Source organism: Zingiber officinale, chromosome 7A (genome assembly GCF_018446385.1).
Source record: "Zingiber officinale cultivar Zhangliang chromosome 7A, Zo_v1.1, whole genome shotgun sequence".
Lineage (NCBI taxonomy): Eukaryota > Viridiplantae > Streptophyta > Magnoliopsida > Zingiberales > Zingiberaceae > Zingiber > Zingiber officinale.
The window spans coordinates 105,208,999-105,221,702 of NC_055998.1; the positions used below are offsets into that span (position 1 = coordinate 105,208,999).

The 12,704-nt window shown below is 34.0% G+C and overlaps 1 long non-coding RNA gene across 1 annotated transcript; it reads right to left on the reverse strand.

Moving 5' to 3' along the window:
* Window positions 1-1,950: 1,950 nt before the first annotated feature.
* LOC122000343 lies at window positions 1,951-2,687 on the reverse strand. Its single transcript, XR_006117092.1, has 2 exons — window positions 2,371-2,687; window positions 1,951-2,287 (listed from the first exon to the last, which is right to left on the reverse strand). It is a non-coding gene; the product is annotated as an uncharacterized LOC122000343 (long non-coding RNA).
* Between the last annotated feature and the right edge of the window lie 10,017 nt (window positions 2,688-12,704).

Here is a 12,704-nt window from a genome sequence, read left to right on the forward strand (position 1 = left end):
AAATATTATTTATATCAAATTTTCTTATGCTAAGAGACCCAGATCAATCACGACTTACTAGAGTCTCGTCCTTGTCTTACTGGGGTCTCATCGTTACTTAGTATCTGATTGACTTCAACCTATTAAAATTTTACCCGCTTAATATCCGATCAATATTGATCTGTCGAGACTTTATATGCCTAACATTCAACCAACCTCGACCTATCAGGACTTCTCATCTCATGGCTAATATTATGTCAACCTTAATCTACAAAGACTTCTTCATTGTCAAACATTTGATCCTCCTTGATCTATTTGCACTCCTCGTCTCATGTCTAAACATACGATCCTTACTTATATGGATTTCATTATTACCAAACATCTAGTCTTTTTTGACCTATTTAGATTTTCCTTTTCACATCTAACATCCGATCTTTAATGACTTGTTAGAACTTCTACTATTGTCGAGTGTTTGATCATTATTAACTCACTTAGACTTCATCCTTGTCAACTCTTGATTTTCAACAATCAAATTTCTGATAAACTATGATACACTTGGACTTTATCCTTGTTAACTCTCAGTTGAATTTTCAATTGTCAAATATCCAATCAATTGCGACTCACTTAGACTTCTTCATTGTCATATATCCGATCAACCTTGACTCTCTCGGTCAACCATAGAAACCTAAATCAATCTCGGTCAACTGGACCAAGGTCGATTGCATTAACAATCTCTTTCTCCAATAATTTTCCTTTTTGTTTGATATCTCTCTATCATCAAATATATTTTATCAATTATCAAAATCCAATTACCAACCTTGATCAAAAATCAATTGTACCAACCAGTGTCATTCAACATGGATCAATTGTCACTAGTTAACGTAGATATCAACAATCTGTGATCAATGTCTTTAAATTCGATCACTGATTGTTGGTCATCGGTTGTTGGTCAACACTAGTCACATCTGATCAATGTCAATCAACAGGTGATGCTGTTCACTGGTGGTAGGTCATCGACAATGATCACTGGTGGTTGGTCATGGGCGGTGGTGAGTAGTTAGTGGTCAGTGGTCAGTGGTCAGTGATGATTGATGGTCAACAAGGTCATGGGCAAATCCAAGACTAGAATATCGGGTCAAACCCAATCTAGATTGTTATCTAACCACTTCCTTAAATATTTACTTGAAAGTTCATGTCAGGTAAACTTAATACACAATTCTTATCCTTTTTCTTCTAGACATTGATGGGGTTTTATCCAACCACTTTGTAAGATTCAAAAATTTAAAAGAAACGAACTCCTTTAAATTAGAAAATCTTCCCGATACTTTCAACTTCAAAAGAATGTGCTACCATCCACAACTAAAATTCATTACATCCCAGTAAAATTTGAGAAATTATCTTTCCATTCTATGTGATGACTAATTTAGATTTCTTAGTTACTCCCTCCTAATAATATAGGATAATCATAAGGGGTCGTTAGGATGACAAATTTCAAAAGTAAAAATTTAATTTTGAAAACTCTCTTTTCCAATTATCAAGAAAACTATCATAATATTCAAAAACTTCAACTTCATCTAAATCATAATGTGGAAGAAATCAACGGACACATATTGAAGATCTCATGGTTAATCATTAAGAAAAATTAATAGCATAGAATTTAGAGTTGAGTTTACAAAGTTTCAAATTAGGGCAACCTTATCTTTATTATTTTATTTTATTTTATTTTTGGTCCATCATAAAAATAAAATAAAATACAATAAAATAATTTAGCCTATACACATTAGAGCTTATAAAAGTTTAAGTATGTCTTATTTGATCATTCTTAATGGGCAACAAAACAGATAACAATAATGTACAAAATACTTGTATAGTCCTAATTCATCCATTTCATTCAGTTGTTCCAAATCCTTTTGATCAAGAAGATGCATAGCACTCATCAATCATTTACTACAATTACTTAATCCATATCCATGAAAACAGAAACTAGCACTTAATTAGAGCTTAAAAAACAACGCAACTTAACTTTAAAAGAAAGGTAGAATATGCAAACATCGATAATTCTGGCTTCTTGTTCCATCCACCAGATCTACTTCGGCATGAATTGTATAAGTGCAGTGCTACTTAACATACACAAGAATTAAAAATACTTAAACAGCTGAGAGAATTACAATTATTTAACAAGGGATATGGCTAGCAACATATTCTAATTGTGCACATCCAAGAACAAAGAGCTAGCTAGCCATTAACTTCTTCGAAGATCTTGAAGCTAGCAGATGCGGCTCCTCAATCCAGATCTGATTCTCAGCACCTGCAGGGATACAGAGTGATCACCTTTCGCCTACGGGGAGGCAAGCAAGCGAGCAAAGCAAGCAATGCAAGAACAACAAGCACCAGAATTCCCATCAGGTCTATGCCACTCCCTCCATTTTGATCCTCTGACATGCTGCTGCAGCAAAACTTTCCCATGCTTGAGGAAGAGAGATCTTGAAGAGTTTGTTTGTAAAAACTAGTTGACGGTGGAATTATATTGCACAAGAGAATTTAGCTGAAGATCTCTTGTTCTCTCCCCCTTTCCGAGTGAAGCTTCCGTCTCCATGAGCATGTGTTAGTGTTCTGAAGCTGGTGGCCGACAGGTAGTTAGGACATCAGCATCATGATCCTGTGCTGCAATTGTTTGCTTGAATGAAAGACAGGAGAAGACCACACAAGTCCATAATGGCACCACTACTTTTCATATGGTGATAAATGATGACACAAAGCTAGTAGTTTTAGCATTAGATTGCGGTCCACCATTTTGTCTAGCATGCTAAGCGAGCTCAAGTTAAGTTGAGTCGACTATGTTCAAGTCTATTTATTAAAAAAATGAATGAACAATGAAAATCAACTTTTCAATGAGCTCAACTAAAACAATGTAGTTATCCTTGTAAATAAGCTAAAATTGTTAATCCTTGTAAAACCTAAGCCGCATTAATTTTAATACACGAAGAACTCATATATAGGAAATACAAGAACAAGAAGATCTAATTTCATTAATTAAATATGACATAAAAAAAGTAATACATAAATATAAATATAAGGAACCTGATTGAAGAGTCATTCTTGTCTTTAACATCGTTCAAAAATAATATCTAAGGAAGAAGAAGAAGCAGTGGAAGCAAAACGAAAAGATCTTCCAAGGAGCTTAGGGGACGCGGTGCCAAAAAGTTCTAGGTCAATGGAGAACTAAAGGTTCTGCCAAGATTATTTCTAAACCCATGGGAACCTCTTCTTATATAAACAATCAATCCGTTATCATCCCATAAATGATAACGGATCGGACTAAAGGGTTATACACATTCAATCAACATTCGATAACCTAAAGTCCAATTAATAAATTTAAGTTAGATCACTTTAATGGATTCGGTTTGTATTCATATGCACAACTTATAATTAAGTTCATCAATTAGAAATAATAACCAACAAAATTTTCATCTATTACATAGGTACAAATATATTTGTAATATAGTTTATGTATTCTGAGTATAAAATTAGTAAATGAAATTATAAAAGATTGTTAGATCGATTGGTTCCTTAACTTCTCATTAGGTTTGTTCATGAATGCCATATTTAAGTTTGTTTGTTTATCTTGTTAAGTATATATAAAAATATGTTCAAAACTTATTTATTTTATATTTGTTTATACTATATATTATAAAAAACTTTTTTATTTTTTATTTGTTCATCCTATATAACATAAATGTTATCTTGTCGGATTATGCATAGAGCTTATTCACTAATATGCTATTCAGTTGCAATCCTATATTTCTATATAAAACAATCATTAACATTATTATGCAGTCGTAAATAAGATAAAAAGACACAATTTATTAGAAAGATACCATGCGTGAATTAATCTTTATAATTTTTCTTTTTATAAAATATATTGCTCAAATTGTTTTAGGGATTTAATTTTGACTCATCAATTATTTTTTTTTCATAAAAATGATTTATTTTGTCTAACCCTAATTCACTTGTAAGCGTGGAAGGAGAAATTGGGGAATATTTTCTTTTGTAAAAAGTTTTTGATGTAAAATTAAAGAAATAATGGATTTAGATCCATCCAGAATAGGTGGCCTTACAATGATGAGACCTTGCTTCCCAGCACTGCAATAGGCCTCGCCGCATTACGAAGTGGTGACCTCACTCGCGGTTGCGGCGGCCAGAGGAGGCTTGGCTGTGACCCTCTGAAGGAGGCTTCACAGCAGTGGAGCTTGGCCACTGCCATCATCCACATCAGTGGAACACGTCATTTGTCGATGGTGCCATAAGTTGATTTGTAATTCACCATCAATCGACTTAATTTTGTTAAGACATATAAAGAGTTAGGATGAAAAACTTCGTTTATTTTTTAAATGTAATTTGTAATGGAAAATTTGAAATAACGTTAACATCTTTATTTTACTTGATATTCACACTCTTGAGATGACTATTCTAAGGGTTCGCTCCTCATTCTCACAGATACATTATGAAAATATCTTTTTCGGAAGCGAAGAAATCTCGTACAAGCTCAAGTATGAGAATATAAAAAGATAACACGAGAATATAACAAGAACAAGGAAATAAATACAAATATAATGAACACCTTGTTTGGAACTCTTGTTGTTAGGAAATGACTCATGTTGACTTGGAAATACAGCAACACTTTGCTCCTGAATCACCAAGAACCAGTGTGAACAACTAAGCTTTAAATCTTCACGAAACCCTTTTTTAGGGTTCCTTCGACACCTCCTAATCAATTAGACTTACCCTTAATTGGTTGTCACATTAGACGACGATCGTTCAAAAACTTGTAGAACGATTTTTTTTTTTGAATCCCTAATCGATTGGTGAGTCATACCAATCGATTAGGAAGTCTCTGATAGATTGCTGTAATCAATTCCAAGGCTTTCTGTGCTGTCGCAAAAATACCCTTAATCGATTACCCTAATCGATTGATTTGATCTTAATTGATTGCCCAATCGATTCCAACATCTTCTATATTGTCGCAACAAATCTCCCATCAATTAGGGTAATCGATTGGGTCATGCTGAATGGATTCAATACCTTTCTATGCTCAATGAAAACAACTCTCAATCAATTATGCAATTAGTCTAATCAATTAGAACAGTTCTCAATCGATTAGGCAATCTTTCTAATCAATCCAGCACCTTCTGTTCGGGAGACACTCTCTCAATCGATCGCTTTGGGTCAATCGATTACCCAACCCTAACTCCCTTAATCCGAGTTTAGGGTTCCTTTGCCCAATCCTCGAGTCATCCGTGACTCGTTGGGACTTCCTGTTGCCTAGCATCCGGTCAACCTTGACCCGCCAAGGCTTCGACACCAAGCATCTGGTCAACCCTTCACCCACTTGGACTTTCCATCTTGTGCCAATTCTTCTCGTTAGACTTTCGATCACCAAGTGTCCGATAAATTTTTGACCCACTTAGACTTTTCCATTGTCTAGTCTTGCTAGGAATTCTATTGCCTAGTTTCCAACTAGGTTTTCACTGTCTAGCTTTACTATGACTTTCACTGCCTAGTTCCTAACTAAGTCTTCACTGTCTAGCCCCACTAGGACTTCCACTGTCTAACTTCAGTCACTAGGATTTTTTCAATGTCTAACATCAAGTTAGGACTTTCATGCCTAGCTTTACTCACTAGAGCTTCTCCATTACCTAATCTCTAATTAGGACCACCTGTTGCCAAACCTTGAGTTAAGACTTCTCTTTCACATATTGTCAAATATCAAAACTCAAGTTCAAGCCAACTTGAGTTTAGTCAAATTGATCAATTTTGATCAAGGACGATTGCACCAACAAATTTGAGTTTAAAACAATTGCTTATCTACTAACCAAATCTTTTTCTAATTGTGTTGTTACTCAATTGCACCACCAATCAACTATTGTACCTCTAAATTCGATCATACTAAAACTTTAAAATTTTAGGTTCATCATTTGGTGTACCAAAACTCTAGCTACAACCACACCGAGTTCAAGAGATCCTATGCCTTTGAAATTTCCTTATCTACCTAGTATATATTGATCTCGACTTATCAGGACTTTCAATGCTTAGAGACGAATTCTCTAGGACTTCTCCCATTGTTTAATGTTATTTACCCTTTAACTCATTAAGAGTTTTATTTGCTTAATCTCATATTACCCTTGATCTGATCGGATTTCCTCGCTTGTTTAAAGTTTACTCCTTCATAACTTCAACTTTACTTAAAGCTCACTTCATTCTAAGACTCCAACACTTATCTAGACTCCTCTATGACTTGAACATATGTCTAGAGTTCACTCTTTAAAATTTTATAATGTTAGTGAAGCGACTTGCCTAGATACATGAGTTTATTTATGTGAATGTGAATTCAGAAAAAAATAAAAATAATTTAGTTTTTATTTTGCTAAGCATTGCAATAGTGTTGAGTTTCTCAATATGTGATCATAATATTTAAACACTTTTGTAATTGAAGATACAAAGTTTAGCTAATTTTGACCAAAACTGCCAAGTTAAAAGCAACTTTGATCAATTACTCTTACGTTATAAAATTTTTGATTAAAATTATTACAGATTGTAACAGTTTGGATTAAATTGGAGTAATTTTAAATAAATTAGAGCAATTTTGATCAACTTGGTATAATTATATTTTGATATAATAATATTTTATATGTATTAATTTTAACCATATTAAAGTAATTTTGCTTCATGCAATAGCAATTTTAATTGATAGTAAGAACAAAGAACCACTTATTTTAGAAAAAATGGGATGGCATATCCGTTTCTTATTATTTTAAAAAATGGTGTCCTTTTGACGATACCATATGAGAGATGCCTGTTTTTTTTTTACTTTTTGCTCTAGTCTTATTTGTTTGATATATTTGGTAGTAAAAGATGAATACATTCGTCTTAGTGCTCCCGTCAATTCGTTTTATGATCAACACGGAGAAGGTAAATCATGGAATGCTACTAACCTTTGGAATAGTGATTAATACATAAGAAAAATATTTACCCTGATTTTATCAAAATTCGATCTCTAAATTTTATGATGATAATATCTCATACGTTAACCATTAAAATATTTGCTTGATATACTTGTAACTTATGTTATGTGGTGATCCTTATTTTATTTAGCACACAAGTAGGCAATTACCATTATTCAATTGATGCATGTAAGGTTGGTGTTGACCCTTGATGTTGTAGAGACAACACTGCCACGTAGCATGGGCCATCACCTGGTCAACGCATCCTTTTTATGACTTAGTCAACATAGCCTTTAATCTGTTGGATTCGAGATAGAACTTAGGTTGAATAGCTTATTCAGGCCTGAATTCGGACCGGGTCAGTTGACTCCTGGTCCTGGACAAGCTAAACCTGAGTCAATCTGAGTCATATCTAAGTCGAGCCAGAATCTAAGGGACGCGACCATTACTCAAGCTGCTAGTGGCCCTGAGAGATGCGGTTGTTACTCATGCCAACGGCCCCAAAAGACGTGACCATTATGCAAACCGTCAATCACCCCAAAGGATGGAATCACTATAAGAAAAAAAAATTGAAATACAAAGTTTTGTATGCGTTGTCTGTGCGACTAAAAAATCATTATTAAAAGTATTATTTTTAAAAGTTCATTCAAAGACAACACATATAAAAGAGTTGTCATTTTTTTATATTTTTTATAAAGACAACGCTTTTACAATGCTTAAAAAGTGTTGTCATTTTTTTTGTTTACAAAGATTATACTTTTGCAATGTATAAAAAACATTGTTTATTTTAGTAAAGACAACGTTTGTTTAATAGATAAAAAAACATTATATTTTTTAAAATATATTTTTTTAATAAATTATAAAAAATTATTTTTTCTATTTATAAAACTGTTGTCTATTATATTTATAACATGAATTACTTAATTAAATACTTATAAATAACACCAATTAAAATATAATAAAAATATAACGGATCAATTTTCTTACTATTGAACTAGAAATATGCCATACAATTTAAACAGAAAATATATAGAAATTATATAGACATAATCGATAAACTTTGGATCAATGTTAAGTCCATATAAAAGTAAAAATCCTACATACTATACATGTATATAAGTTCCAACATATCTTGCTTCTCGGATTGAATCTTTTTGGTAATATTACATCTTCTTAGAAATATGAATGCCATTCTTAGCAAATAAAAACCTCACTTTCAGTTTCACTGGATCTTTTCTCCAATTGCTTACATCCACTTACCAACTGCAGTCGCTTGATTTGCCTTTTGTTATGCTATCGCAAGTGCATGGTTGTCGTCAAGTAATAATATATCAATTCCACAAGAACTGATTATAAACACTATAAATTTCTCATGGAGAATTAGCTAAATAATTGTTTGTTGCAAGTTACGGCTTGAGTAAAGAGAAGTAAGACTGAGAGGAGGAAAGAGAGATATAAACTTACTTTATGAAATGTTCTAGGAGTTCAATTTCATTGTGATATTTATCAATGGATTATGGTCCACCATTTGCCTATCCTCAATTTACATGCATTCATAGGAAGTTAGATTCATTACCAGTTCTCCCCTGCAGTGGTTAAGCCGACATGATATTTGGATCAATATCCCTTGCTATTGAATAGGAATAATTCCTATGCAATCCGATAATGGGTCACCCCTGTCACTAGGCCCCTCAGTCATAAATTATAAGTACACACTCATACTTAATAATCATAGCGATAAAGATAGTAATTTCGTATAATTCCATACTTCCTTATGGGGAATTGATTCTCTCTTCAAGGTGAAGTCCTAGACGTCCGGAAAGGAGTTACCCCTGTCACAAGGGCACTTCGGTCATACAATCTAGGGCATCCTCCCTACGGGATCAACAATTATACACAACTATTTAATCAAACATTAGAGTTAAGCACAAACACAATACATACACATAAGATCAAATAGATACAAAGCATGATAATATCATTTAGATAGAAAATTGGAATATCCATGAGTTTTTACATTAATCCATACCATAATTACTCCCTTAATCCTAGAACAATAGATCTACTTCATGGCAAGAAGAAAAAGATTCAAAGATATATGAATTACAAGCATCAAAATCTAACTAGAAGAAGAAGGGAAAAGAAGCTTATCCAATCGAGTAGATCTTCGGATCCAATTCTTTGCTTTCAGAGTCGATGAGGTGATGGAAACGACTTTGGATCGATGAATGGAGCCCGAGAAGGATGTAAATTGGCATCAAGATAGATCTCCCAAAGGGAGAGCCTTCCTCTCTTGAAAAAGGGGAAGCGATCCCCTTAAATAGTGTGGGGCACGGGCCTAATGAAACGATCGTGTGATATCACATGGCCATGTCTTGCTTATTCTCTGGACAAGTGGCACAACTGTGTGGGATCACACGGTCGTGTCTCACTCTTCCTCTAGTCAGGCCACACGATCATGTGGCTTTACACGGTTATGGCCATCTTCTCCTCTATTTCATTAGCATGACCATGTGAGATCACACGACCAGGGTCTTTTTCTTTCGTTTACTTTCCGGATCGTCTACGAGCACTATTTTCACCCAAAAGCGGCTCTTGACAACAGAAAAACACACAAAAAGTAGATTTTTGACAAAGAAGAGTAATTATAGTAAACATATGACAAGAGGTGTAAAAATACATAGATCAAGCATACGTAAAGTACATGAATGTGCGTCAAAATATGCATAAAAGTATATATAATCTACACACATAACACCCCTAGACTTGAACCTTTGCTTGTCCTCAAGCAAAATACCGTAATCTAAATTCATGTGCTCCTATAATGCATCATAATCCCTAGTGCACTTTCTAACTCTATCAATTAGTTTTATTGGTAAGCATGATTGTGGAGTAACTTAAGCATGACCTAAGTATAAGTTCTTGTGCACAGTACAATAAATGACTCAAGCTCTTTAAGCTTTAATTTTTGTCCTAGTCAAGTCGTCATCCAATTAAGTTCCTAACATTTCCGGTGATAGACACTTACCTGCCACACACTTGGTTCATATTCCTTAAACCGCATAAGGTCTCAAAGGACTACTCAGAATCAAGAGAAACATAACATTTATTTTTTTAGTAATCTAACTCAGTCTCAAAGGAATAAATTGTTAGTTTCCACTCACAATAATTATTTTTTTTTATTCCTTATTCATTTTTTTGGTGCTTTAAAGGTGTAGCACTAACACAAATGTAAGTATAATGCAGATGTTGGGATTTTAATTTTTCCAAATGAGTTGACATGATCCGAAGTCATCCAGTAACTTAAATGCAATCTAAAAAATCACCATGGGAACCAAAGTACTAAATAATTCAAATGAATAATGACTATTCTAAAGTTATCCAATATCCAAGCTTAAGTGAAGTGAAGGTAAGATTCTTAAGGTTAGGCCAAAATTTAAACTTATCTCTATACAATACTTAGCTCATTGCATGCTACTAGAGATAGGAAAAAGAGGTACACTAAATATACTAGCATTATATCCACAGCAATATGAATCAAGAAATAAACACGCTTGCCATTTTGCTATTAGACAAGTCAGCAGTAAGTGAGGAATGATGTTCTCGACATGCCAAAAAGTAATTAAAAAGATAGTCGAAGCAACAATCAAAATAAACTGAATAAAGACTAGCAAACAATAACAATCAAATAAGTAAAAATGTAGCATATAACTAAAAACAAGAAAAATAAATGAAAAGTACTAAAAATGTAAAGAAAAGGAATGCAAAGGGCTCAGGTTATGTAAACACCTCCCCCCCGGACTTTAACTTTTCATTGTCATAATGAAATCAATATAGTGGAGGTGGTGGGGGGAAAACGAGGACCTTGTCCAGAAGGAAAACTAGGCATACTAGGGGTCTGACCAAGGTACTCATGATAGGGGTCTACCTGATGTCTAGTGATGTCCATGACCTCCATAAACTCTCTCATTCTTGCCTGGTCGGTATTGTAATCCTTAACAAACTCGGCTACCTGGCCTTGAAAATTCCTTGTGAACTAAAAATGATCATGTACCTCCTTGAACTAGTCATTCGATAATTTGAAGCGCCCCTCCAACATTTATTGTGGGGAACTGTGCTTCTCATGAAGCGAATCCAAAGAGGCATAGAAATAAAAAAAAAAAAAAATCAAATTTGGAAGGACCCGTACTATAGAAAAAGAATGCCTAGCAGGTTCTGAATGTTCAGATAGTTATGGTTGTTCAGATGATGAGGGATCGATGTGGGGCTCAGTGTCCTCTACTAGGATTTTCACCTAGAGTTCTCGACTCTAGGATTTCGCCCAAAGTACTTGACCCGCCAAGACTTTCCACCTAGGGTTACCACCCCCTAGGATTTTCCACCTGCCTAACTACACTAGGACTTTTTGTTGGTTAGTCATAGGAAAACGTACCGGTTTCACTATATAAAATTTTTGTACAAGTGTCAAACCTTTCCTAAAATAACCTATTGTGTTCTTTAGAAGTTAAATTAGGAATCACAGACGGAACTTAACATTGTTGATTCCAAATTTAACTTATTTGTTCTTAATGGTTTAGATTTGGATCGCAAGCGGAACTTAACACTATTGATCCAAATCCACCTACGTTACTAATTCCATTGAATATTAATTTCTAAAATTAGCTTCCAGGACTGCATGGCGAGGCACATGACCTTCTTAGATATGGGAGCAACCACCACCGCCTAGACAAAGCCTTTTAAGGAAAGCAAATATTTAAATTCCTTAAATAACTCTAGGTTAACCAAAAAGAACAATCAAATCACAAATTCGACAAAGGGAAAAAACACAAACTTGAAAATAAATTTGAAAACTCTAGAATCTAATGCCTCTTGTGTTTGGTATTTCCAAAAATAACTATATAAAGAAAACTAGTATGATGCAGAAAATAATTACTAGTTATACCTTTCTTTGTAAGAAAAAATAACCTCTTGATCTTCTACTGTATTCCTCTTCTAATCTCGGACGTTGTGTGGGCAACGATCTTCCGAGATGAGAACCACCAAGCTCCTTCTCCAAGCTAGATTCGGCCACCAAGAATTCTCCATGAGAAGTAGAGGTCCGGCCACCACCATCAAGCTCCAAGGGATGCTAGAAACAAAGTCTCCTTTCTCTCCTTCTTCTCCTAGCTAGAACCGGCCACCATGGAAAGCTCTTGTGTTGATGCTGCCGACCACAAAGGAGGAAGAGAAAAGAAGAAGAAGAGAAGACCCTAGGGCCGACCATACCAAGGAGGAAAAGAGAGGAAGAATAGAATAGAGTTGTTTACCATGAAAGCACCTCTACCCCCCCCCTCTTTTATAATCCTTGGTCTTGGCAAATAAGGAAATTTTAATAAAAACTTTCTTAATTCTTTTGCCATGAAAAGGAAAATTTATTTAATTAAAAATAATTTTCTCTTCTCCAAATTATTTGGCTGGCCACTTTTCTCCCCAAAATAAGGAAAGTTTTAATTAAAACAAGAATTAAAACTTCCTAATTTGTTTCCATAAATTTATAAAAATTTCTCCAATAATTTTTATCCCTTCATGATTAGTTAGTAAAAAAAAATTATAAATTAAAATCTTTCTTTTAAACATGTGGATAATTTTCAAAAAGGAAAGTTATCTCTAAAAATTAAAATCTCTTTTCAATCTACAAATAAGGAAAGATATCAAATATTTGCTTAATCTTTTGTAGAAACTAAT